The sequence below is a fragment of the Equus asinus genome, chromosome 8, assembly GCF_041296235.1.
Source record: "Equus asinus isolate D_3611 breed Donkey chromosome 8, EquAss-T2T_v2, whole genome shotgun sequence".
Classification (NCBI taxonomy): Eukaryota; Metazoa; Chordata; class Mammalia; order Perissodactyla; family Equidae; genus Equus; species Equus asinus.
In genome coordinates this window covers 43,034,423-43,059,597 of record NC_091797.1, presented here as the reverse complement: position 1 = coordinate 43,059,597, position 25,175 = coordinate 43,034,423, and the positions used below count along the sequence as shown (strand labels likewise).

Sequence of the window (25,175 nt, the reverse complement as noted above, 5' to 3'; positions counted from 1 at the left end):
GCTTAGGAGGAGGGAAAAGAAGAATGGTAGTTGGTTCGTGGACCAAGAGGGAATCCTGAGGAAAGGGCTCTGGTTGAGAAAGAACGCTATTCTCGAAAGGTTTTTTAAAAGGCTTTGCCAGACACGCCTGGAAAGCTGACATCCTAGCCATCATTATTCCCGACCCAAAGGGGATGATTGGCAACCTCTAAAGAAAGGATTGAAGATTTGCGAAGATTGCAAGCAAAAAGTTGTGTGGCAATAACAATTTGAGAATGATATGGATTGTAGGGCAAGAAAGAAAGTGAAAAACATAGAAGAGATGGATAGAGGAAGAGAATAATGAAGGGCATACAGAAAAAGCAACCTTACTAAGTATGGGAAGGTGTTGGGCAAGTGGGTAAGAATCAAGACTGAAAAATAGGGGTGCCATTCCTATGCAAGCAGAGTGGCGCAGCGGAAGCGTGCTGGGCCCATAACCCAGAGGTCGATGGATCGAAACCATCCTCTGCTATGGTGGCTTTTTGTAACACGGAGGGTTCCTTCCGCCTGTACCACAGGCAGACGATACCTCGAAGAAAGTCATCCTGTAGCTGTCTCCCTGTTTCATCACTCCTAAGGTGTTTTGCTACCCCTCGCCTAACCTCTGTGAATTGTTAAGTATTTTCTTTTCCTTTTTTTGGCAAAATTCACCCTTCTCATTTGTTTCAAAAAAGAGGCAAATCTCTCTCCCTTCTTACTCAGGAAGAGGTGACAAATTTACCGTTAATTTCCAAATGATCAGTGTCATGTCTTCCAGTGAATGGAATACACACTTGTCTCCAGTTATGGCTTTGTATTTTCTTTACTCTTGAAAGAAAAACGTATTTATTGATTTCTGCCCAAAGACTATATTGCATTTTTATTTGGGCTCCAGTCTCCTGCTCATTCTCACTTCTTTATTCACTCCTATGCATGATTTATCAAATTTAGATCAAGTTAATGGGAATGTTTTGTGAATCCTTCCCTAAAGCAATACATTTTGCAGTAATCATGAAGACACTATCCATATGGACTCTGTGTGAAAAAACAGAGGCAAAAATGTTAAATGTGAAACAGTGGAAAAAATGGAAGGAATGCACTAAAATAAAAAAGTTTGTGCATCAGCATGTCACAGGCAAACTCAGAAAAAAAAATCCACACACACACAAAACAAAATACGGAAGTCTTAGTGAGATATTGCAAAAACATTTTTTCTAGGAAAAGTTTTTAATTAAAGCATTCCTTAGTGAGTCCCTACATTATGACAAGAAAATATAAATTCCTCTAAACAACAAGCACCCTAAACAATGAGAATTTCAAAAAATCAAATGGAAAAGTAGAAATAAGGTGATGGGGGAGAGACCTGTGTTATTCATTTACTTTGTTGCTTTGAAGATGTTCAAATTTAAAGGTCCCCTAAACCAACAGTCTTCAACTTACTTTGCTTACTTACCTTTAGGGAGCAAAAGCATTTAGACTAACTTTAAATGTCCAGGGTTAGGAGATTGAATGAATAGCTATGGTACATGTACACAATGGAGTATCATGAAGCAGAATGAATAAAGAAGATGCCTATTAACTGATATGGAATAATTTCTAGGAGATATTTAGTAAAGAAAACCTAGTGATGTAGTGGCTAATTTCATCCACTCCCTTTGGGGGCCTGGGGTTCCTAGGCCAGATCCTGGGCACAGACCCACACACCACTCATCAAGCCATGCTGTGGCGGCGTACCACATATAAAATAGAGGAAGAATGGCACAAAATCTGGGCTCAGGGACAATCTTTCGAAACAAAAAGAGGAAGATTGTCAACAGATGTTAGCTCAGTCCCTATCTTCCTCACCAAAAAAAAAAAAGAAAAAAGAAAAAGAAAAGAAAAAGCAAAGTGCAAAAGATTATATATTATATATAATTTTTTGTGCCAAAAAAAGTAGAGGGGGAGTGGATAAGATTACATACACATAGAAGGATAAATCAGAAAACACTGAAGTTGGTTACCTAAAAGGGTAGTGGTCATGGAGAGGACGGGGTAGAAGGGATATGAAAAGGAGTGACACTTCTCTGAGCATAATTTTTTTTTGAGAAAGTGTAAAAACACCCTAAAACTGAAAGCAGAGTGAAAGAAGTGAACCCAATTGTGCTTCCAGTGAACACCATACCACACGTAAAGGTAAAAAAGAAAGCACCAAACCAAGTTATTTATTAACATGTAAACAGGGAAATACAAAAAAATCCTGGATTCTTTGTAATTGTTTTCTTTTCTGTTGTCATGTGGACAAAGTAATTTTGAAGCTATTATAGGTGTATTATAGGATAGAGCACATAAGTAAATGTGCTGATGTCACTTCAGCCAGTGTTCTGATTGTGGAAGAAGGGACATCCAAATATGAGATGGAGGGAAGGCAAAAAAGAATCTTGTGGGAGTGGACTAGAATTGGAAAACTTAGTGTGAACTCATGATTGCTAAAATACGCATACGTATGCGTACACACATGTACATATGCACACATATATACGTGTTTGCATTGTCTATATATTTATTATGTATGTGTATGCACATGCATATATTTCTTAGAGATTTTTGTTAAAATGTCCTAGAAGCAAAGACCCCCCAGAAGCGATAAGCACACCCAGACCCTGGATATTGGTCTCTAATACTATTCCTCACTCAAGGGGCACCTTTAAGAAATAACTGACTTTAGCACTGGGACAGAGTCAATGCAAGTCGAGCCTGGAACAACTTATTGTGCCAGAAATTAAGAAAGTCCTCAAAAACATGATCATAGACTGTCAGAAGGACACAGTAATCAGCTTGAAAGGACTAGTATTGACCAAAACTGGGTTAATTTGAGTACCAAAATAGTTAAAGGCAATAATGATTGTAAACCACCGGAAAAAATAGGATTTCACCAGCCCATACTGAGAATAAATACGTGGAGGTTGAGGGAGAACTTTTATTTGCAATAGAATGCCAAAGTGCAGACCAGTAATTGTGAAGAGAATGCTGGCGTTGAAATATCATAATTTTGCAACTATCATAATAAAGATTGGTTCAGGTAAGAATCCTCAATAGATGCTAAATCTGAGGGGTAATTTTGGTGGGGAGATAGACACTTGTATGGTCTTAAGATGTCTCCCCAGATTGCTTATTAGTTGCACAGGGGGAAAGCATACTCACGTATCACCTTAACTGTGTGATCAGAATTAACTCCATTAATGAGGAGCAATGGGCACCACATGCCTCCAGATTTGATACCCTGGAGAAAGACATAATATCACACTATTCTGGCTGGGGGTGCATAACCTGAACCTAATTATCAGGAAAAAAAATCACACAAAGCCCAAACCAGGAATGTTCTATTTTTTAAAAAATGTGAATGGTTACTGTATTCTTCAAAAATGTCAACGTCTTAAGATACAAAAAGAGGCTATGGAGATGTTGCAGGTTAAAGGAGACTAAGGGGTTATGGACAACTAATGCAATACCTAATCCTAGATGGAATCCTGTATTGGAGGGGGAAAAATGCTACAAAGGGCATTATTGGGTCAAGTGACAAAATTGAAAATTATTTTAAAAACACTATCAATTTTGAATATACTGAACTGGTAGTTATACTGTTGTATGTAAAGAATATCTTTATTCTTAGGAAATAACCTCTTAAATATTTAAGAGCAAAGAGCCATGATACGTACAACTTACTCTTAAATGGTCCTGAGAAAAATAGAGAAATAAGGAGATAGAAATAGAGATAGAGATGAAGAGAGAGAAATGGAATGGTATAGCATGTTAATAGGTGAATCCCAATAAAAGGTATATGAGTGGTCTTTGTATTATTCTTATTCTTACAAATTTTCTACAAGTTTGAAGGTATCTCCATATAAAGAGTTTAAGACCCTTTTAATGGAAATTTGAAAAAGTAAAAGAATGGTATAATGAACACTCAAGTTCCTACCAACCAGCTTAAAGAATTAGCAGTGTTTTGTCAGTGTTGTTTCTTCTATTATTCCCTAATCACCAACTAGTATTTTGAATCAAATCCAAGACAGGAGTTTCCAAAGGGCTTTATTGTAACAATAAGCAAAGAAAGATAGGGATTACTCTGACTTGAGGAAATGAAGAAGGCGATATGCAAACTTCTGCCAGTTGTTCAGAGGAGCGGGTAGCCAGGGTTCTGACTGAAGCCTTGGCTCCTCTGGCTCTGCGATTTGAGCTTCGATGTGATTGGGGCGAAGGATTGCGCCATGGGGACACCCTTCCTAAAAGGCCCCCAGGTCGAGGTCACAGCATATCCGTGTGCCAGGTGTGGTAAGACATAGGAATAAGCAGTAAATCCTATTCTAAGGGCAGAGAATAATTACACTCAGCCAGACATGCAAGCAGACTAGAGCATCTGAGAAGGAAATGAAACTACCCGATTGCTGGGAGAGGAAGGTGGGAGGAGGGGAAGCAGGAAAGTTTGTACTTTTCTTTGGGCAATCAACTCAGACATAAGGAACAGAAAATATGTGCCTCAACTCGTGTAAGCTGAGAGGAGGGGTCGACGAGGATGGGATTCGAACCCACGCGTGCAGAGCACAATGGATTAGCAGTCCATCGCCTTAACCACTCGGCCACCTCGTCCCACGGGAGCCCGCATCTTTTGAATACTCATTTAAGTCTTACTTTGGCAAAGCCTAGCCCTATGATCCTCAGGTGTAGTACTGTTCTTCAAACAGCAGCCATCTTAGAGAACTTGCATACAAAACCAGTTCTTCCCACTTTTCTCAGGGGAGCGTTTCACTCATTGACAATCTTACCCTAGCCTGCTAGTGTCTCCAGCCTCTATTGTCATCCTTCCTCAGTACTCACACTTGCCTTTCAGTCACGATGAATTTCTTTCTATTCTCCCCAGGCTCCATAATCTCCTCATTTTCTACCCACGACGCTCTTTAGTCCTCTGCCCTGCCCTCACTTCACCTGCCTTGCTTTCCTACTCATTCCTCAGATCTCTATTTAGGCCACACAGCCCTTCCTCCCCCGTTTTTTCTTGCAGTCGTTTTTACTAAGCCATTACAGCTGACAATTTTTTGAGAATATGTTTTCTCTTGCAAACATATTTTCATTTCATTTCTGCCACAGAATTTTATCCTAATAGTATGTATTTTTGTGCTCAAAGACCCTATGATGCCGCTCTGAAACAGAAAATATTTACATAAATTGAAATTTAGTTTTTAGTTATTTTCACTGACTATAAATCTCTAGGCGCTTTTCTTCTGACTTGAATTACCTTCACATTTAAAAGTAGCATACAACAAAAGATATAAGTAGATAATTTTGATAACTAATTTATTATATTTGTAAAGTACAACTGCCTTGGAAACGCATCTTTTAGTGAAAGGGCTGGAAATGTTTGTTTCCATCAATTCACGGGTCCGGGGATGAAAACTTCTTACCACTGGGATAAGACGAATTTGGTAGAAATTAACAGCAAAAAGACCATTAATTTGTGGTTTTGAATAAGCGTGAGACTTACAAAAAGTGCTTTTATATTTATTTAATTTGCATTTTTTACAGTAGAATCTTCAATACATTTCCACTAAATCTAATAAATAAACGGTAGCAACAAATAATAGTGATAGTGACCAGCGGACTTCCTACCACGTAAAAATATAGTTTTACAAAATATGGTTATCTATTTTCCTTGACAAAAGTTAATGAGAATAATTTTCTTTAGAGTCTGAATAAGTGTAAAAACATTAAAGCACTAATTTTCCATGACGTGTGTGTGTTCTCTTTCGTTAAAAGCGTAACGTTGTTAGTCGAGAGTAGATGAGAAATTTGTCACCTTCTCCAGGAAATCATGTAAAATGCGCAACTGAGACGCAGCTGTATGTCTTGCTTACGGGTGAGACTTCAGAGACACCAATGATTCCAATTTTTCTTGCTTGTACACACGAAATATGTTTACCCCTGAGGTAACGTAGCCACAGTTAAGATGTTGTATAAAAAGTAATAGAACAGCATCATTTGCAAGGGAGTGTAAAGGTAGAGATCGTTCACATCCATGAGGAACGGGGACGTGGTCAAGAACTTACATTTCGGGAAAGTTTCCCTCTTTGCTGATGGGTCTCGCCATCTCCGGCCTCGCAGCGCTGCTGCCAAGTTGCTCCGCTGCCCGGCGCCTCGCTCATCTCATCTTCCTGAACGCTAGAGCTGCTTTTTCCTGTCCGCATTTCCTTTCTTCTCGCCTTGCCCGCCGCCTCCCTCTTCCATTCGGGCCTCTCTCCAGCAATTCCCGGGGCGACTGCGCTTCCGCAATCTGCAGAAGAGGGTCCCAGCTCTGCGGGAGCCGAGCAACTGCAGAGAGAGCCGAGGAGCCGCGCGCCCAGCAAAGTCCCCCGGATCCCTCGTTGGGAAAGGTCGCGGCGGCGTGAAGTCAACACCTCTGTCCTCCGAAAGAAAGTCTGTTAATCGGCTCATTTCCCCGCTTCTCCGAACAAGAAAAGCTTCCTCGTGCAAACTCGAAGCAGCGTATCTACTGACTATCGGCATTTGTATCTTTCTGCCCTCTGATCTATCGACCCAGACCTCTGAATTTGGGCTGCGATCCCTTTGTGTCTTGTCTGCGGACAGTTTTCTCTCGGCCTCGGTCGACTCTCTCAGACCCATTGCCTAGGAGTAAATCTTTTGCTAAATTTCCATCCTAACTTTTCTCGGTCCACGACCATGGCCACATTTCCTCTCTCTCTTCTCCAGAGACTTCCAGTGGCAGCAAGGCTCAGGAGACCTCGCGCATTTCCGTTTGAGATTTCTCCTAAGAAATAAGTGGTGCACAGCAAGCATTCAGTTGTCCTTTGGGTGGTGAGCGCAGATGCTGGGCTCAGCAGATGTGAGTGGGAATATCAGGAATAAAATTGGGCTCAGCGATTTGTACGAACAAGAGAGGAAGTTGCAGAGAAGAAATAGAAACAAGGAAGAGACCAAGGTCCCACCGAGATTTGAACTCGGATCGCTGGATTCAGAGTCCAGAGTGCTAACCATTACACCATGGGGCCCAGCTGTTTTTAGGGTTTTCTGAAGACCAGGATGACCTAATTCTTCATCCTTAAATGTGGTTATTTGAAAGCTCAGTACATTCGGTTTTTCCTCCTCTGGATTTAAATCATGGATGGTTACCTGTTACACGCCAGCACACAACACCTTTTACACCAGAGTTTTAATGGAAAACGCCGACTTCCAAATGTCAGGAATCCTCCCCCGCATTTCCTCCCAAGTGGTTCCGGAACCTTGTGACCCGGGGCCTCTATTTCTACACTGGAAAACAGCGGAGTCCTTGAAGAAGACTGCGCCCTTACGGTGTTTATGGTTTTGTGACAGGTGTTTTGTTAGCTCACCTAAGGCTCACAACTATCCTGTGAGACGGGGACCGTTATCGCTGTTTTACGGGTGAGGAACCCGAGGCAGAGACCTGAGATCCTTCACTCTGCTTCGTTCTCAGGTCTTATCTTTCTCGAAAATCATCTTTAACTAGTGTGATATCTGGCACTTTTGCGGACGCGTTGAGGAAAGATTTTACCGGCCACAGGAGAGACGTTGGCGTTTAGGGAAAAATCGAAATCAATGTGCTTGAAAGACTAGGCTGGAGGAGGATCCCAGAAGCCCTGAGAGCGCAACTCCGGGGGCGAAAAGGAGGGAGAAGGACAGAGCGCAGCCCGCCGTCCTCCTACTCTGCCCTCACCAACCGGAAATACGAGCAGGGGAGACCCCCAAACGGACTCAGAGAAGATTCCCCGCCCCTGCCTCGCATAGCCCTTTCTGGCACACACAGGACCATACTGTGAAAATCCACAAAACGAATTTCTGTTTCTGCGATGAGTTTCGTTGAGAGTCCTTGTTTCAGCATCTTCGTAAACTGCTGGCCGTTAACTGGCTCAGAGCGCGAAGGTTCTCCGCACAAATTTAATTAGGAATTTTGAGAAATTTCTTTGGTTGTATAGGTTGTATTGAGGTCTGTAGCCTGGACCTTCCATGCAGGTTGACCCAGTTGGATCCTGGAGACCCAGTCCAGTATCTGTGCAGACTGCTTGCCACAAGCAATCTGAGGCCCCAAGATTCATAGAAAGGTAGTGCAAACTGCCCCTTGACAGGCCACTGCCCTTACCAACAGGCGCCTCTTTGCTACCAAATGCCTGTGACCTGCAGCAGAAACAGCAGAGGCCTTAGCTTCCTCCTTTTATCCTCCAAATAGCGGGGAGACTTGTTTCCAGCCAAGAAGGAATAACAGGGATCAGATTCACCTTCCTCCCTGAAAGAACCAAAAGCTGACAAGACATATGAAACAACAGTTTTTAAGACACCAAACATCAGGCAAAAGAAGGATGGTAATCCCTGAAAGACGGAAAAAAATGAAGTCATCTTGGGGGAAAATAAGGTGAGAAGTAAGATTGCCCCTAACTTACTGCTTTAAGAGAGTTTCTAAGCTGCAATGCAGGGAAGGGAAACCCAGGCAGAAGCTGGTTGAAGAGAAGAAGCTGATAGTCCAGAAGACCAAGACAGCTGGAGTTGGCAGGACAAAGTAACAGAAAGAAGAGAGCTGTGATAAGAGAAAACTCCAGAAAGAACTCCCATTGAGCAGAATACTGATCATCGCATGCAGGCAGGGAAACTATACCAGGCTGCAGAAAGACTATTCAGAGATCAGAGGTAACTGTGATATTTCACCTTTCTTTCAAGTCAAGAAGCAATGATGCAAGATGCGTGTCTATCTATTGATCACAAGAATCCAGATTTGACTTCTATCCTAAAAAAAAAAGTCTGTGTTCTGTGTTTCTTGTTCAAAGTGATACAGACACGTAGGGAGAGGAGGTCTCCTGAGCCAGTCCTTCACCTTCCGTGGTGCTTCCTCACAGGGTCATCTCAGCTGTCAGTGAAACCTTAAAGAATCTTCAGAGACAGGGAAAGAACAACCTTTTTAAAAACTTCTCTTTACTTGTAGATGATTTGAGAAAGGAGGTTGATTGCAAAAGTGCTTTAGAAAGACAATTTAAAATCAAATAAGCTTTTTAAAAAAAGTTGCCAGAAATTTTTTCCAGCTTTTTTTTTCCCCCCATTAGGCAGAGCTTCCACTCTTGGGCTCTCTGCCCTTACCGGGCTCCCTGCATTGCTCCTGGAGGATCACTGCCCTGGGTAAATGCTCAACTTGTGGAAACCCAGGGACTGAGTTGGGTTACGAGTGGGTTACTGGAAAATGAGGGCAATGGATCTGGAACTTCTTAGAGCATTGAAGCGGGATTCTCTGAAAATAACTCATAGCCTCCTTTTGGAGGTTAAGGTCAGTGGCCCGCCTGGGGATCAAACCCACAGCGTTGGCTTTATGAGCACCACACTCTAACCAACTGAACTAACTGGCCTTAGACTGCTTTCCACTTGTTTTTTGTTTCTTTTTGTTTTGTTTTAAAGTAGGTTCAAAATGATTGTTACAGTTGTTTGTTTTAGGAAAATTTCTTCTGCTTGTCACCCTTAATAAAAAGAATGAGACACTTTCTCTTACAACAAAAACAAAAGAAATAAAGAACATTGGTTTCAAGTCGTATTCATACACTTGAAAGAGGAAACAAACTTTTCAAACTGTGGCTAAGGGCCCAGGAATTCCTGGAAGTATTTGCTGCTCTCTACATGGCTGGTGATCAGCACGTGCAGATAATGAACCTGACCCCCTGAACCATGAGCTAGTCCAGGCTTCAGAAAAGCTGCTTATTAATAGATAAAGCTGTGTGCCTAAAGAATATTCCCAGGGGTCTGATTCTCGCTTGTCCCAGAGTCTCCCAGGTCGCACTTGCCCAACACATCTGGGGTCAGACTTGGTCCACATTCGGGAGCCTCCATTTACCTGCTGCCTCAGATTTCTGGAGTGACCTCAAATCGAAAGTCACTTCAGGAGTCTCGGTACTGCCCAGTTCTAGAAACGTGGTTCTGTCACCATTCCAGAAGCCATTAAACCCGATTTGTCTCCATGCCTAACTTTTCTGCTCAGTCATTGTCCTCCCAACTGTTAACATTGTTTTTAGTATTTTGTTTATCCTTCCTAAGATTTTACATGCATGAAGTTATACAAATTATATATTTTTTTCTCTTTATAGAGATTGGCATTTTATCCACATTTTTTCTGTCTTGCTTTTTTCTTTTTTACTTAGAATGTATTTTTGTGATCTTTCCATATCAGAACAGAGAAGTGTTTTTCATCCTCATTTATTTCTGCATGGTATTCAATTATATGGAATGTATCACAGTTTAATAGACAGTTAGCTTAATCTTCCCCATCCTGCTGTTGCTAACACTGTTCATCTCTATGAACACACACTGTATCTCATGTGTGTCATGACACTTGCACACGTGGGAAAACGGCATCAAAGAATAAGTGCGTTGGCAACTCTGATAAACATTGTCTGATTGTGCTTCAGGGGCTGACCCCAATATTCTTTTTGTTTGCTTATTTGTTTTAACTATATTGAGCACAAATAAATAGGGTCCTGGCCACGTGTCCTACTCCTTCTTTCTGAATTCCCTGCTACATGCTACAGGTCTGCAGCAAAACTAGGTGATCAGTGAAGATGTGGAGGAATTCACAGTGGAGGCATGTTTGATTCGGGGAAATATCATCTTCTCTCAGGTAGGTAAGACTTTGAGGATGCATTTAATGGTGATTGACAAAGGGAAAGCGATAGAATCAGACAGGGAAGGGAGGGGGCTAATTGGAGAGCCAGGAGAAGGGCCAGCAGTGGCTTCCTTTTTCACACCTCAGAATGAAGAGCATGGGCAAAAACACCTGAGGAGAGAGGCGCTAAGACGTGCCAGTGTGCCTGGAGAGTAAGACTGAACTGCAGAGTGATGGGCGAGAGTAGTAGGAGATGAGACCAGAAGAGGAGAGAATGTGTGGGTGATGCTGGAGCCTCCAGTAGAATACAATATCTAAACCAGGGTACTTCTGTGTGTAAAAGAGGTGCTGAAAAATAGTTAATAGGCGTTAATTGATCTGCATCAGGTGTAAACTAAGAAGTAACAGATGTTAAGTGATCTACATCAGGTGTAAATTAAGAAGTATTATTTATAGGCAAAATTAAGGAGTTTTTGAATTGATTCTAACAAGAATGAGAATCTATGGAAAGATTTTAGGCAGAGCAGTCACATAAAGAGAGTTTCAGATGATCTTCCAGTTTCAGGCACTTGGGAGGCATTAGGCAATTACAGCAACAACCCGTTACTACTACGAACAACAAAAAAATTCTGCCGTCATAGAGGGTGGAAGCAGATATAACTAATAAACATGAGAAAAATGGGAATTACATAATGTATATGGGGCTGTTAAATGTGATTGAAAAAATAGAGCTGGGTAGGGGGAACTGTAGTGTTGGGTGAAGGCTGGAATTCTAAACAGTTGTAGTGTAGGCTTATTAAGATTTTGGTAACACGTTTGACTGGAAGAAGATGGCAGAGAGCACAGCCAGTGCAAAAGTCCAAAGCTGGGTACTTGCATGGAATGTTTGAAGAATAGCAGGCGGGCCCATGTGGCCAGAGCACAAGTGAGGGAGAGAATAATGGAGATGAGATAGAGAGAAATGGAGGGTTAGAATGTGTAGAACCTTGTAGGAGATCTTGGGAATTTGGCTTCACTTCAAGCACAATGGGGAGCTATTGGATAATTCTGATTTTAGGAGAGACAAATCTGACACGCTTTAAAGTGACGTCTTTGGTAGCTCTTCTGCAAATACACTTTAAGGGAATGTATTAGATTGAGTTCCCTGAAAACAGTCCCTGGGGTGTAGTTTTTAGGAAGGAAGAATATCGGGAAGTGCTTTCAGGAACAATATACAGGAGGAATTCAGAGGATAAAGAGCAAGTGTGAATTGTGACGTCCTTGTAACAGAGGCCTCATCCAATCCCACATGGAGCTCTGGAGCTACAATGACTCTTCAGAGTTGTCCTGAATTGAGACACAGGAACTGACTTGTATCCACTCAGAGACCTGTCTTTAGATGTAGGCTGCTCCCAGAGAGAGGGTGTAACCTTAGACAAAGTAGCTTCCTTTAGTTGAAAGCAATTCCTGGGAGGAGGTCAGCTTTGAGCTATCAGCAAACTGCACTCCAGGCTGCTGGGAGAAATGGGTGCCTTGCACAAGAAAGTGGTGGTTCTGGGTGGTTCCACTCCAGTTCACGACTTGTGCTACTCAGAGCCACTTCCTTTACATAATGACTTCATCCCGTCTGGGAATAACTTCTCTTGGACTCTGGTTGGCCAGGTTGCTCACTCTTCCTGAGTAAACTAATAAGAAGCAGGTGGCTACTTGGTCTCCTCCAGAGAGGTGTTGCGTTAAGGACTCAGCCTTGGTCTGTACAGTTGGCACGTTCAATGTTTGGTGATGGCAATAACTTGATCAGCCTTGATGAATAAGACCCCTGGTTATTGGACCCATCCCTGCCACCAGGCTACTCCATTCACGTGACCAATTTGCCAGCCCTGGAGTTGCGAATTATTAAGGCTGGCTGACAATAACCGGCAGAAGCATTCTGGTTACTTAGTTGTTTAGTACTTCTTCTGTGGTGGATGCGCTCTGGTGGAAGTTAACGTGATAGAAAGATCTTCTCACTTTGTGCCCTTTCTGACCAACCAGCCCAACTATAGTCTCTGTGCATGAGTTCATGTCTATTCTGACATCCGAAAGCAGTAGATGACTAGGTTCACTGCCCAAAGCTCTACCTACTAGGAGTATTCCCCCCTCACTACTATCTTGCAGAGATATTACAGGATGGGGAGTAATGCATCAGCACTTCTCCAATGCTAGTAGCCTGATAGCACTGTGTTAGAGAGATTCATTCAAGGACCTACTCAACACTCCCAACCCAGGCACTTTAGTGTAAGGCTTGAAGATAAAAGACAGGGCTGTTTTTCTGCCTAAGAGGCAAAACAACAAATATATAGCCTGAATACATTTCCTAATGTTGTAAACCGATTCACATTCTTACTAAGTCCGGGCTCATGCCCCAGCAAAAGAGACCTTCTTGTTGAGTTGAACCCGAGCCAAAGAGGAGCTACTTATGCGGACTTTGAACTCAAATGAGGACACACATGAAGGACTCAGCCACTTGCAAAGAAAGACTGTCCTTTATGGTCCGTGTTCTTGAGTAAAATATGATACTAACACACACAACTAAGTCACTATTAATCCTTTCCCTGTCTTCTTCATCGCCTCCAAAAAAACCAGCAAATGACCCCACTTATCTAGAGGATGCGGACTCCTTTCTCCTACCGGGAATGGTCTTGGTCAGAGCTGGATGATCTCCACCAGCTGGATGCTGAGTCCTGGGAAACGTCCAGCAAGAACACCTGCAGGTCCAGGTTCCTTGCGAGGACCCCAGCGACAGACGTGCAGGGAAACACACCCTAACCCCATCCTAAATCCACCTGGAGCATCCTGGACTAAGTGGAGCCTCGCGTTGATCCCACTGAAGCTAAACCAGTGAGTCCTGGCGCTGCGGGCGAAGCATGAGCGCCCTGAGCCAAGCCTTGGCCTGGAGGGGCGGGTTCAACCGAGAACTCCGCTCCACCCCGGCTTTCCGCAAAAGCGCCCCCCAGGAGAAAGGCGTTGATCAAGCTGGCTGCGAACGGAGCTCCTGAGGTCTTCGTGGGGACCAGGCAGTGGGAGCATCCAGGCAAGGAGCCGTCAAGAGAGGCAGGGTCACCAGTGGGCTCTGCTACGTTGAGATGTCCCTGCAGAATCTTGTTTTATCCATGTTCCTCCCCACAAACCCCATACTTTTCTTCTCCCTCCGTCCTCAAATGTCAGGAGATGCCTGAAAATATTTGTCCGGCAATAAGTAAATTGCTGGAGAGATTGGTAATGTCCACCCAAGTGGCCATCAACACTCGGTTTCAGATCTTTTCCTTTTAGGAATCCCGAGAGCGCTCAGGGGTAAGCTTTCCTTTCCTAAGAAGACGGACACAACCCTCCTCCACACATTCTGTTCACATCCCAGTTGACCACTGGCTGCAGGTGGGCGCCGGACGGAACAACCTTCCGTTTTCTAGCAAAGAGCTCGAATGATCCTGGATCCTGCTGTGGTCCAATTTTAAATACGACTTCGAGGAAGTTTAGGAGAAACTTCAAAATGGAAGCTGTTTTTGAGCACAGCTGTTTCCGCCCGGTTTCGAACCGGGGACCTTTCGCGTGTGAGGCGAACGTGATAACCACTACACTACGGAAACCTGCGCGTTGCTTCTCTTTTCTTCTCTAATAGAGAATAGACATTTTTCTGGCTAGCCCAAGTTTGGTAACGTTGAATTAACCTTCTCTTTCAAGAAATTCTCAAGGTTACTGAGTTTATCTATTTATTCAAATTAATAATATTGTAGCAATGAGTCCCATCAAGGAAATACTGCACTTATCAGAAGAATCGTTTTCCAAACGCAGTACAGAAATTTTAGGCAGCCTCGGCACATGACAGCTTTCAGAAAAATTCCTCGATTTTGTCCTATTTGGGTTTATCTGACCTGGGAAGCATCTGTGAGCTCCGTCTCTCGGGTGCCAGAAAATGATTCCAGGAAAATAACCTAGGCCGGGTAGACTTGAACTCTGGAAACTGTCCGTTCTGTGCCAGGCAGCGTTTGGCCGATAGAAACTGAGGGGCGGAGAGGGGGATGTGCCCACTTGTCTGCCAGGCAGAGCGAGGACTGGGAACGGGGAGGGGAGGGTCGTACTTCCTATGACTGGACTCAGAGAGTCTAAAAGACGTCAAGTGGCCCCCTGACATGGAATGTGCGTGCTCAGTGTCCACGGCTGTCACTGTTTTATAACAGGAGGAGGACCACTGTGATAACTGAAAGGCAGACCACAGCTCATGGGTCTTGCCAGCAGCCTTTGGAATAGTGACTGCAACCATATTTCCAAACCTCGGCAGTGCCCAGAGCTCAGAAGGAGATTTCCTCTGATGCCCGTGAAGGCAGCGATTCCCACAAACGCGGTCTGAGATCACTCAGGAAATCTGAGGCCAAAAGACAGGGCTATTGAGTCGTATCCAAGCCTGGCCCTGGACGCGGGGGCAAGGGAGATCGGAAGACTCGGGAAACCATCGCAAGGAAAATGAGACCATTCAGAAATCCTTCCTGGACGGCATTAGATTTCCAATTTGCGGGGTGCCTGTGCAAACGAGACTTGAAAGAGAAGCAGAAGGAAACGGGCCCAGAGGATTGTGTAGCTCCCGGAAACCAGCCCAGGGTGACTCGTGATCAATTTGCATAATTCGCGTTCGTTTACAGATTTTTAGTAAAATGACAGGATAGAGCAACTTTTCTCTTTCAAATATTTTATATATTATACAAAGATTGTGCTTCCCTTAGCAGTTTCACATTTGTGTGAGAGTTTTTTTTCACAAGCTAGTGAATTTTTTAAAATGAAAGTTTGTAGTCAGTTCAGCTTCTCATGTTTCCACCTAAATCCTCACATTTCTTTATATACTTATATTAGAGACCAATGATGTGGATGGATCAGTAATTAACATCTGAATTATTTTTAAGTTTACTTAAGAAAAATAAACTGAGAGCACTGGAACAAACTTTTAAATAAATCATAATATATTTTCACTCTGTCAGAAAAGAATAACTCACTAAGAGGAGAAACCTGTGTTAATATGTAGAATAAAACCGTCCAGCAGAAAGGTGCAAAAGTCAAAAAAGTAAAAATGGAAGCAAGAATTTAACAAATTTATTTATTTTAAAAATTATATTTAAGAGGTGGGCCCCGTGGCCAAGTGGTTAAGTTCACACGCTCCACTTTGGAGGCCCAGGTTCCCCAGGTTCAGATCCTGGGCGCGGGCATGGCACTGTTCATCAGACTACGCTGAGGTGGCATCCCACATAGCACAACCAGAGGACTTATAACTAAGAATATACAACTATGTACTGAGGGGCTTTGGGGAGAAGAAGAAGAAAAAAAGAAAGAAGATTGGCAATAGATGTTAGCTCAGGTGTCAATCTTTAAAAAAAAAAATTATATTTGACCAAGAAACTATAGAAAACTATATATTACAACTTATAAAACTAAACCAGATAAGTGAGGCTCACACAAATTGCCTTGAGAATTTATGAAAAATTCAAAGGAGGAGAAAATCCTTGTAAGAGTGTGGTCTTGGGGGATGGGAGGCAGCATGGAATGTCTCTAGCAGCGATAACTCTGAAGCCAGACTTCACTGATACTTGATATCAATTCTGTGATTTATTTGCTTTGTAGTTTTGAGCAAATTGCTTAGCCTCTTTCTGCCTTGGATCCTCCAACATAAGAAGCCCTGTGAAAAATGCTTGCCGCATGGTATGGATTATTATCTCACATAGGACTGGTTACATAATTTGTCAGGCCTAGTCCAGAATAAAAAATGAGGGTTCTCTCTGAGACTAGGAAAGTCTGCACACAGGCTGCAGACCCAGTTCATGCCAACGACTGCAACCTCAGTGCAGAGACTCACTCACTACTCAGATAGAGGTGGGCAGGGGTGGGCCTCCCCTAGCTGCCCACCTAAGGAGTGGTGATGTTGCCTTCTCCACTCTGGGTGGGAATGTTGGACCCAGAGCCTAGGCCCCACCTGAGGTGGAAGGTGGAAGTAGTCATGGGGCTAAGCAGGTCAGGCAAAGCCAGGTGTGTCCCAGGGCCAGGTAACAGGAGCAGGTGGCCCAGAACATATCCCAGGGAGGTAGGGAGACAGCAGAAGGCAGACCACATGCAAAAGTCCAAGCCCCCAGTGCATGCTCCACTGTCTCATAGACATCACTTACAAAAACACAAATTGAAAGGTAAAATTATTAAGGATTTCAAGACAGTGACCTCAGAGCATCAATCCCCAAGCACAGGGTCCTTCTGAAAGTGAAGATCTGTGTAACTGCACTGGTCTCATCCATGAAGCTGATCTTGGGATCAGCATCTTGGATCCTAAATCTGAATGGGTTCCTCCACCAAGAGAAACAGTACAGCTTCTATTGCTACCATTTATTGCTTTATAAAGCTGCCTGCATCTCTTTTGATGGAGAGACAAACTTTATTTCCAGGCATTTCAATACTTGAGTTTCTAGAGCATGCATCTGGAAAAGATTCACGTTATTCCTCCATGTCTAACTTGCAACGTTTGAAAACACTCTGGAGAAAACTTGAAGTCCTATGAGCCACTCATCAGACCATAAAACTGGTAGGAGTCACATTCTACTAGCATCCTTGTGTCTGGAGAAAGAAATGAACAGGTTATGGATTCATTCCCACAACGTATTGAGCACACCTGTATTCCAAGTGTGTGAAGGTTCTGAGATGTGGAAAGAATGAAGAGAATTTGGAGACTGCTGCAGCTCCTAACACTTGCTTGTCCTTTCCTCTCAAGCAGTAAAAGGATAGGGAGAAGGACAAAGACTTTGATGCCTGCATTGCAACTTGCTTAAAGCTCCTGGTTCCTGAGGTCACTGAGAAAAGCAGACATAAGAAAGTAGGTCTGCCTGGATTTCTCTCTAGTGGAAAATAATCTGTACACTAGAGGGAAACTAAGTCTTCCAAGCCCTGTTGATGGATCCTTGGCCCCGTTTCACTCTGATTTCATGGTTTTGAATATCTTCTTCTTTGCTCTGAGACTTTCTAGGAATGGAGGAAGAAAGCCCCCTTTGAAATATTTATTTTGTTCTTGGGTCATGACCAGAGAATTTGAGTGAATTGCCCCTTATAAGTGAGGTTCATTACTGTGGAAGTTGAGATTTTTTTTCTTTATCCTCTTACCAGGGGAAGGCAGGGATTAAGAAGAGTGTGATTTTGTTGAAAAATGACCTAAAGAGACAATATCATAGACACAATTCTATAGATTGTGAAAAGGAAGAGTTGTATTGAGAGCACTGCGGGTAAACTGGGTTGTTAGATTAGAAAGTGGCTTGATAACTTAAAGTCAAGGGTCAAAGTGAGTACATTTTCTTTACTTCTGCAACAGAATATGTAGTTCAGGCTAGAAACAGCAGGGAAAGCCCATCTGAGAATTTACCCTTTGTCCTAACTCTAGTCTTCATTAAAACAAGACACCCATCGTGTATGTCTTATGCCAAGTGATTTCCCATCATCTCTAGCTTTTTAAAAGAAGTATCATAAAATTAGTGTACGTATTTTATTGCGAAAAAACACAAAAAACAGAAACAGCAAACAGTTTTGGGATGGGAGTAGAATTGGGAAAAGGATTGCCCCGTACTGGTGTGTGTGTGTGGTGGTCACTCTCCATTAAGCACCTGGATCCTCTCTCTTTCTCAGAGTGTGAGCACTGACACTGAGTGTCCGTGTGCCAGTCCAGCACTTCCCCTTTGCCTGGTGAATTAGTATGCTAGGGTTGCCCTAATAAAGTACTACAGACTGGGTTAAACAACAGAAATTTATTTTTTTCACAGTTCTAGGGGCTAGAAGTTCAAGATCAAGGTCTCAGCAGATTTGGTTTCTTCTGGGCCTCTCTCCTTAGCTTGCAGATGGCCACATTCTCAATGTGTCTTCACATGGCTGCCTCCTCTGTCTATGTGTTATCTGTGTCCTAATCTCCTCTTCTTAGAAGGATACTAGTCCTATTGGATCAGGGCCCACCCCTATGACCTCATTTTATGTTAATTACCTTTTAAAGGCCCTATGTCCAAATATAGTCCACATTCTGAGGTCCAGGGGGTTAAGACTTCAACATATGAATTTTGAGGAGACACAGTTCAGCCCATAACACCTGGTCTTTCCTTGTTTACCTCCAATGCCTCAAATTCACCTCAAATTAATGGACAGCAGTTCAAACTGATATTCCTTACATTTTTGTTTTAATCATTGTAGAACAAACTATGTATTTTATTCACTTATTTTTTTGCTAGTCTGCCTCCACCAGGATACGGGCTTCATGAGGGCATGAGGTGGCTTTTTTTTGCTTCTTCTTTTTTTAACCCTGTCCTACCACATGACTTAGAGCAGTGATGACTTCCAAATAAAACATCAGTAAAGGGGCTGGCCTTGTGGTGAGAGGTTAAGTTTGCACATTCTGCTTCGGTGGCCCGGGGTTTGCTGGTTCGGATCCCGGGTATGTACATGGCACTGCTTGGCGCGCCATGCTGTGGTAGGTGTCCCACATATAAAGTAGAGGGAGATTGGTAAGGATGTTAGCTCAGGGCCAGTCTTCCTCAGCAAAAAGAGGAGGATTGGGAGCAGATGTTAGCTCAGGGCTAAACCTCCTCAAGTAAAAAAAAAAAATCAGTAAATATTTTGCAAACCCTCTCCCAAAGTGAGTGCTGTTAAACTTTTGTATGTTTGTCAATCCAGACTATGAGAACAGATATGCAACCATAAATATTAGGAATCATATGCAACCAACGTCATCATCTGCTCTGAAAAATACATGTCTAGGGACCCCCTTATTTTACATAATATACCTAGAAGTGCAGAGAAGAAAAATAAAGTGACAAATATATGCTAAGAGGAAAGATATTTAAATGTTGCAGATTTGACCAGAAGATATTTTGACTTGTCTTAATAAAGAAACCATCAAATTTTCAAGATTTTTATTTGTTTTGTTTTGTTTCCAAGAATATATGAAATATACATCTCTCTTCTTTCTCTGAACCTCTCCACATTTTGGATGTTGGCTTTCTGACCTTCTAAATCAAAGATGAGATAAAAACCAGAGATGGAATGAATATTGTGCAACGAGGAGATGTGATAGAGTAGACGTACGTGGAACAACACGTGTGAACCTTAAAAATAAAATTTTTAAAAAGATTTTTAACACAATAAACGTTTTTCTTTTATTATACTAATCATTCTGCTCTCTGGTCTTCAAAATCTTGCTGCTGCTCTCCACTTTCTCATGTTTGTCCTTGTGCATTTATGCCTTCAACAAGCCTAATATTTCCTACGGTGTAGTTTGAGATAGAGAGAAAGCAAATGCTATGCTTAATTTGCCATAATTATAATTAGGCCCATCTCTGACTGACTGTGAGACCCCAAGGATTAGTAAAATAGTAGGTGGTGATGGTGCACCACCATTTATTTGGGATCAAAATAATAAAGAGACAAGAAAATAATTTTTATGTCAAATTTTCCTGTCTCTCATTTCACCACTGGCCACTTCAATCTAACGAGGTTAAGCTGAAGAAACAAATGTCACATTCAGGACATGATCAGTACTTCATTGACAAGCTGTTGCTATTTCTGATCGCTCTTCCTAATTTCCGACAAATGCTGGCTCGGTGACCACCATCCCCCCTCCCCTGCTGCTCCAGCTTCTCAGAATATAGAGCTAAGGGACAGGATCCACATGAGCTCCACTTTTAGGAGCCACAAATGAGACTATCCTCTATCCCTGAGCATTAATTTCTCTCCCTGGTGCTGGACTCAAGGCCTGCTCAGGCCATCTGAATCCCTGGCCTCCTCTTTGTTGGCCAAGCAATAGATTCATCCCAGGGGCAAGGGAGATTGCCAGGGAAATATTGCCCTTTAAGTAGAAATGCTCAGCAAAGAAAGCTGAAGACCAATCTGCAATAAGTAAATATGCGTGTGGTGTTCACCGCACAGTTCTTTCAAATGTTGGGAATGCTTGAAACATTTTTCATAAAATATTGGCCCTCTTCACTCATTGTCTACACAAAAGCCAAGAGGTCTTTGGATCAGGATGGAAAATGTCATATTCCTCTTTAAATGTTCAATTCTTTCCCACCCATCAGATTCAGATTAAATTTAAAGTCCATCCTGTGGAGGGCTTCCTTTATCTCCCTGATCCAGCACATGTTATTTTACTTACACTCAGTGAATAAATTTCCATGAGGAAAAGGAATAAATAAAGTTTCTCTCTGATTCAAACCTACAATTGGAGCTCCTCACACCGCATTCACCCTCAGTCCCATGTTCACCCAATGCAAGAACCCCTCTCCATTCAAAGCTCTTCAACCACTTCATACTTTTTATTTCCGTCAACTAAGTCATCTCATTTCCCCCAGCAAGTGTTTTCTGACCATTAAGCCTGGAGGGGATGTTTCTTTTCTGTGCTCATGTGAGAAAGTCCTGTGAATTTTACAGTTGTTGTTCCATGCAGTATTCTCATTGTAACTAAATTACTATGCGCAAACTTATCATTATGATCAGCTTAGGTCCCCTTTCCCTCCTTCTAGTTTGTCAGTTCCTTTAGGGCATCAGATGCCTCCAGTGAGCAGAATAGGAGTGGGCTATTCAATAGTTTCTTTAAAATACACATCAAACCAAATTGCTGAGAAAGGTTAACAAACACACACATACTCCTTATCTTAATAGCTCTTTATCTTGCTGATCTGATCTCAAAGCAAAAAAAGGTGGGGCTAGGATCGTGTCAATGAGAAACATGTCTCTCTCCTCCACTATTCACAATATTTCCATTAGGTCACGTTTTAGCTGCCACAGGAGGGAGCCAGTCGGGGATCTATCTCAAAGGCCCAGACGCCTCTGTCCTGTCACTAGTTTCTCACGACTACTTTGGGGACACTTTTTGCTTCTGCAGCCTGAGAACCTAGTAAAAGGCAGATGGCTTGCAGTGTCCGGGGTAAAGAGGGTGACTTAGGAGAGTTGAAATGTGGTGAAAAACAAAGGAGAGTCAGGTAAAATCACAAAGGTCATCTTCCTGCTATGAGACCCTAACGGACATCACACACCGAGTTGACACGTTCCAGAGCAGTAAACGTGAGTGACGCAGAACAGAAGAGGGAAGCTCGTTTGATGTCTACTGGACTTGATTCCACTTCCACAAACTTCCCAGCCACCCCCACCACCCTCGCGTGACCGACAACGGGGCACAGTCCTCCACCTGGCCCTCTGCCCCTCAGTCTCTCCCTTCATTGCCCGAGGAAGTCCCCTGAGTTCAGCCAGTTGGTTCTGGTTTCTAAAGGATAATTTTCAGTCATCGAGAGATGAAGATCAGAGAGTCTCACAAGCACAGAAACGTACTAAAGCTTATCGAGAAATTTCTTGAAATAAAATTTCCCAGAAGCCAGCCTAAGACTTCCCTGCCCGGTGCTTGTAAAGTAACTGGGGCTCCGCGAGTAGCATTTGCCTGACTATGAGTTATGGCGTTTAGAGGTTGTTGATTCAAAGAATCGGAAAGTGTACAGGGAAAAATAGTACCTCAACCAAGAAAATATTCCGAAGGATAGATTTACGATTCATTTTAACTAATTCAGGAATTTAAAAAGTGCGGACAGGGCAGTTTCCGTAGTGTAGTGGTTATCACGTTCGCCTAACACGCGAAAGGTCCCCGGTTCGAAACCGGGCGGAAACAGCTGGGATCTCTGCCAGTAGTTTTTCTGCTTGAATCTGTTCATATTTCCACCAAGTAGCAATCATCCCCCACTCCTTTTGCAGCCCAGCAATCTCAGTTACAAGAATGATAAAACAAGACCAGAGCTGAAGCTTGCTTCTTCGCCCGTTCAGCAAGCAACCGTGTCTTATCTATTCCGTTGGGTTAGAGAAGATACTGCGCTTGGCTGCTGTTACTGTCCATCAAAGGAGGCGCGGTCCCCAGCCATTATGGGCAGGAACAGAGTGAATACCACCGAGACGGGGTGTGGTTGATGAATGCAAGGAGGATCAAGAAGCCAGTTGTAACTGGAGGGGCAAGAGTCCAGTGGACATTAGTTCCTGTAGGCAGACAGGTAACAGAATGGAGGGCAGAGATCAAGCGGAGCCTTATCATTTCTTGAGGACGTTGGTCTTTACTCTGATAAAATGAGGAGACTTTGGATTTTAAGCAGGGAAGTAACTTTACACGACTTGAGTGTTTTGAGAGAGCCCTCTGCCAGCTCTGTGGAGAATATTTTTTATGGAGAAAAGAATGGAAGCAAGGAGATCTATGAAGTCCCTCTCATCATGCTACATATCAGAGGTAACTGTGGCTTGCACAGGATGGTGGTATTGAGTTGGTGAGGAGGAGTCACAGTCTGGATACATATTAAAGATAGGTTCAAGAGAAATTCCTGAGAAAATGGATGTGAGGAGCGAGAGAAAGTAGAATCAATGATGACTTTGAGGTGTTTTGCTGAAAATTGGAAGGATGGAGCTGCCATTAACTGAAATGGAGAAGATTGGACGTAACAATTTTATTAGGGAAATAATGTGAGTTCTGTTTCAGACATGCTAATTTTTACATGCCTAGTATGAAACCCTCAAGTCTAATGCTAAGGAAGGAAGTGAATATACAAGCTTGGAGTTTAATGGAGTGGTCTAGACTGCAGATACACATTTGTGAGTTGTAGTCACATAGATGTTATTTAAGTTATGAGAACAGATGAAATAGCCAGGTAGTGAGCATATATAAAGGAGGTCCAAGGACAAAGCCCCGAGACATCTCATTATAAAAAAAAGAATGGGTGAGAAGAGAGGAAATAAAAGATGTTGAGAAGGAGAAGCCAGTGAGGTAGAAAGATAATCAGGACAGCGGTATCTTGGAAGACAAAAAAAGAAAATATTTTAAGAAGGATAATTGCCTATGGCCCCTGAGAAATCAAAGACTTGGAAGTGATCATTAATTTTAGCCATTTAGAGGCCACCGGTTATCTTGACCAGAAGTTTCCATAAAGTAGTAGTGCCAAAAAACCTGAATGTAGTGAGTTTGAAGAAAAATTAGAGGAAAGAAACTACAGATAGTAAATCGTTATAGTTCTCTAGAGATTTTGTATGAGGTCATCTGAGAAATAGGGCAGTTGCTAGAAGAAAATGTTGAGGCAGAGAAGCCCTTTCAAGATAGAAGTCAAATAGTATATTCTAATATGAGATTCATCCAATAGTCAGGGGAAGATTGTTCTAGTCAATGCAGATAAAAATCTCTTTTAGTGATTAGCAATACTGATAAGAGTACAAGAAAATTCCTCCTCATGAGGATACTGAAGAATTTTCCAAAGTTCTATAATAGCAACATGTCACAAATGGATTCTAATTGCATGTTTGTCTTTTCTGTTATTTTCTCTTTTCAGGACAAAGATACATGAAGACTGGTTATAGAATTATCCTAAAATTTAAAATGGGGGAAGAGATCATGAGATGTCTATTTCGGAGTAACAGACTTGGCAATCCACTAGCTTGCCATGTCATTAGCTTCATTTAATAGATGCTGCTCCACTGTCAGCCTGGATCACAAAAGTGCCACATGCTTTTGGAGGGTGGCCATATTTTCCAACATGTAATAGTGACTCCCAACAGCCTGCCCTATGTGACTGGAACAGAGCTCTCAAAGGCAGCCAATCCATGGGCTGGCAAGTAACCTGTAAGAAGACCTATAACCTGATCCTCAGTAAAAATCTCTGCCCCAAATGTGGTTCAATTATTTAGATATGTGGACCACATGGATTTTTTAGTGGGTAAATCAGAATTGGAAAAAGTAAAGATAATCAGACAGTAGACAGAAGAGACATAACAGATTCAAAGAGAAAATGATGCTGAGAGATTTACTCATTCACGTTAATTCCTGATTTGCCAGCATATAGATCAATGAACTACTGCCCTTGAGTAGGTTCAAGATAATCTAGACCCTCTATACATCTTGTTAAATTAAGAGACTCTTCTAGCTGGAGTATAGGTGACCTTATCCCTAAAACCCTGATGGGGTAACTCCCACTCCACCTAGGTTCTAGATAATGGAGGGAGGGAAGGGAGATGGAGAAAGCTAACACCAAGTGTGTCCTCCTACAAACTTTTGTAAAAGGGCCATGTGCCTTTCCTGCTCTATTGGCCCAACATCTCTGGAGGCCCATATCTAAGGTGATGTTTGCTCCTCTCCCCACCTTCTCTTCAAGCAAGTGTCCTCTTTACTTTAGACAAAGAGAAATTAATCACTCATTGTCTATGAGTATACTATGAGTCAGATACTGCATTAGTCACTGGGATAACAGCTGTGAACAAAATAGACAGAAATTTCTTTCTTTTCTAGTGGCAAGTTTACAGAATTATTTGTGAAATGAAGTTGCAAATACAATGCTAGGTGGTATGGTAATAAATGCTAAGGAGAACAATTAATCTGGGAAGGACATTAGGGGTAAGTTTTTATTTTCAATTTCTAAATGGAGTATTAGTGACATTTGAGCAAAAATTTGAAGGAAGAAAATGAATGAGCCATGAGAATTTCTAGGTAAAGTCATTCCAGACATAGGATATA

The 25,175-nt window shown here is 42.5% G+C and overlaps 5 non-coding genes across 5 annotated transcripts; 2 read left to right on the top strand and 3 right to left on the bottom strand.

Moving 5' to 3' along the window:
- The first annotated feature begins 421 nt into the window (after positions 1 to 421).
- Positions 422 to 493, top strand: TRNAM-CAU (transfer RNA methionine (anticodon CAU)). The gene has a single exon. It is a non-coding gene; the product is annotated as a tRNA-Met (tRNA).
- Positions 494 to 4,541: 4,048 nt separating this feature from the next.
- Positions 4,542 to 4,623, bottom strand: TRNAS-GCU (transfer RNA serine (anticodon GCU)). The gene has a single exon. It is a non-coding gene; the product is annotated as a tRNA-Ser (tRNA).
- Positions 4,624 to 6,965: 2,342 nt separating this feature from the next.
- TRNAQ-CUG (transfer RNA glutamine (anticodon CUG)) lies at positions 6,966 to 7,037 on the bottom strand. Its single transcript has one exon. It is a non-coding gene; the product is annotated as a tRNA-Gln (tRNA).
- Positions 7,038 to 14,168: 7,131 nt separating this feature from the next.
- On the bottom strand, positions 14,169 to 14,241 carry TRNAV-CAC (transfer RNA valine (anticodon CAC)). Its single transcript has one exon. It is a non-coding gene; the product is annotated as a tRNA-Val (tRNA).
- Positions 14,242 to 22,234: 7,993 nt separating this feature from the next.
- TRNAV-AAC (transfer RNA valine (anticodon AAC)) lies at positions 22,235 to 22,307 on the top strand. The gene has a single exon. It is a non-coding gene; the product is annotated as a tRNA-Val (tRNA).
- Positions 22,308 to 25,175: the final 2,868 nt, after the last annotated feature.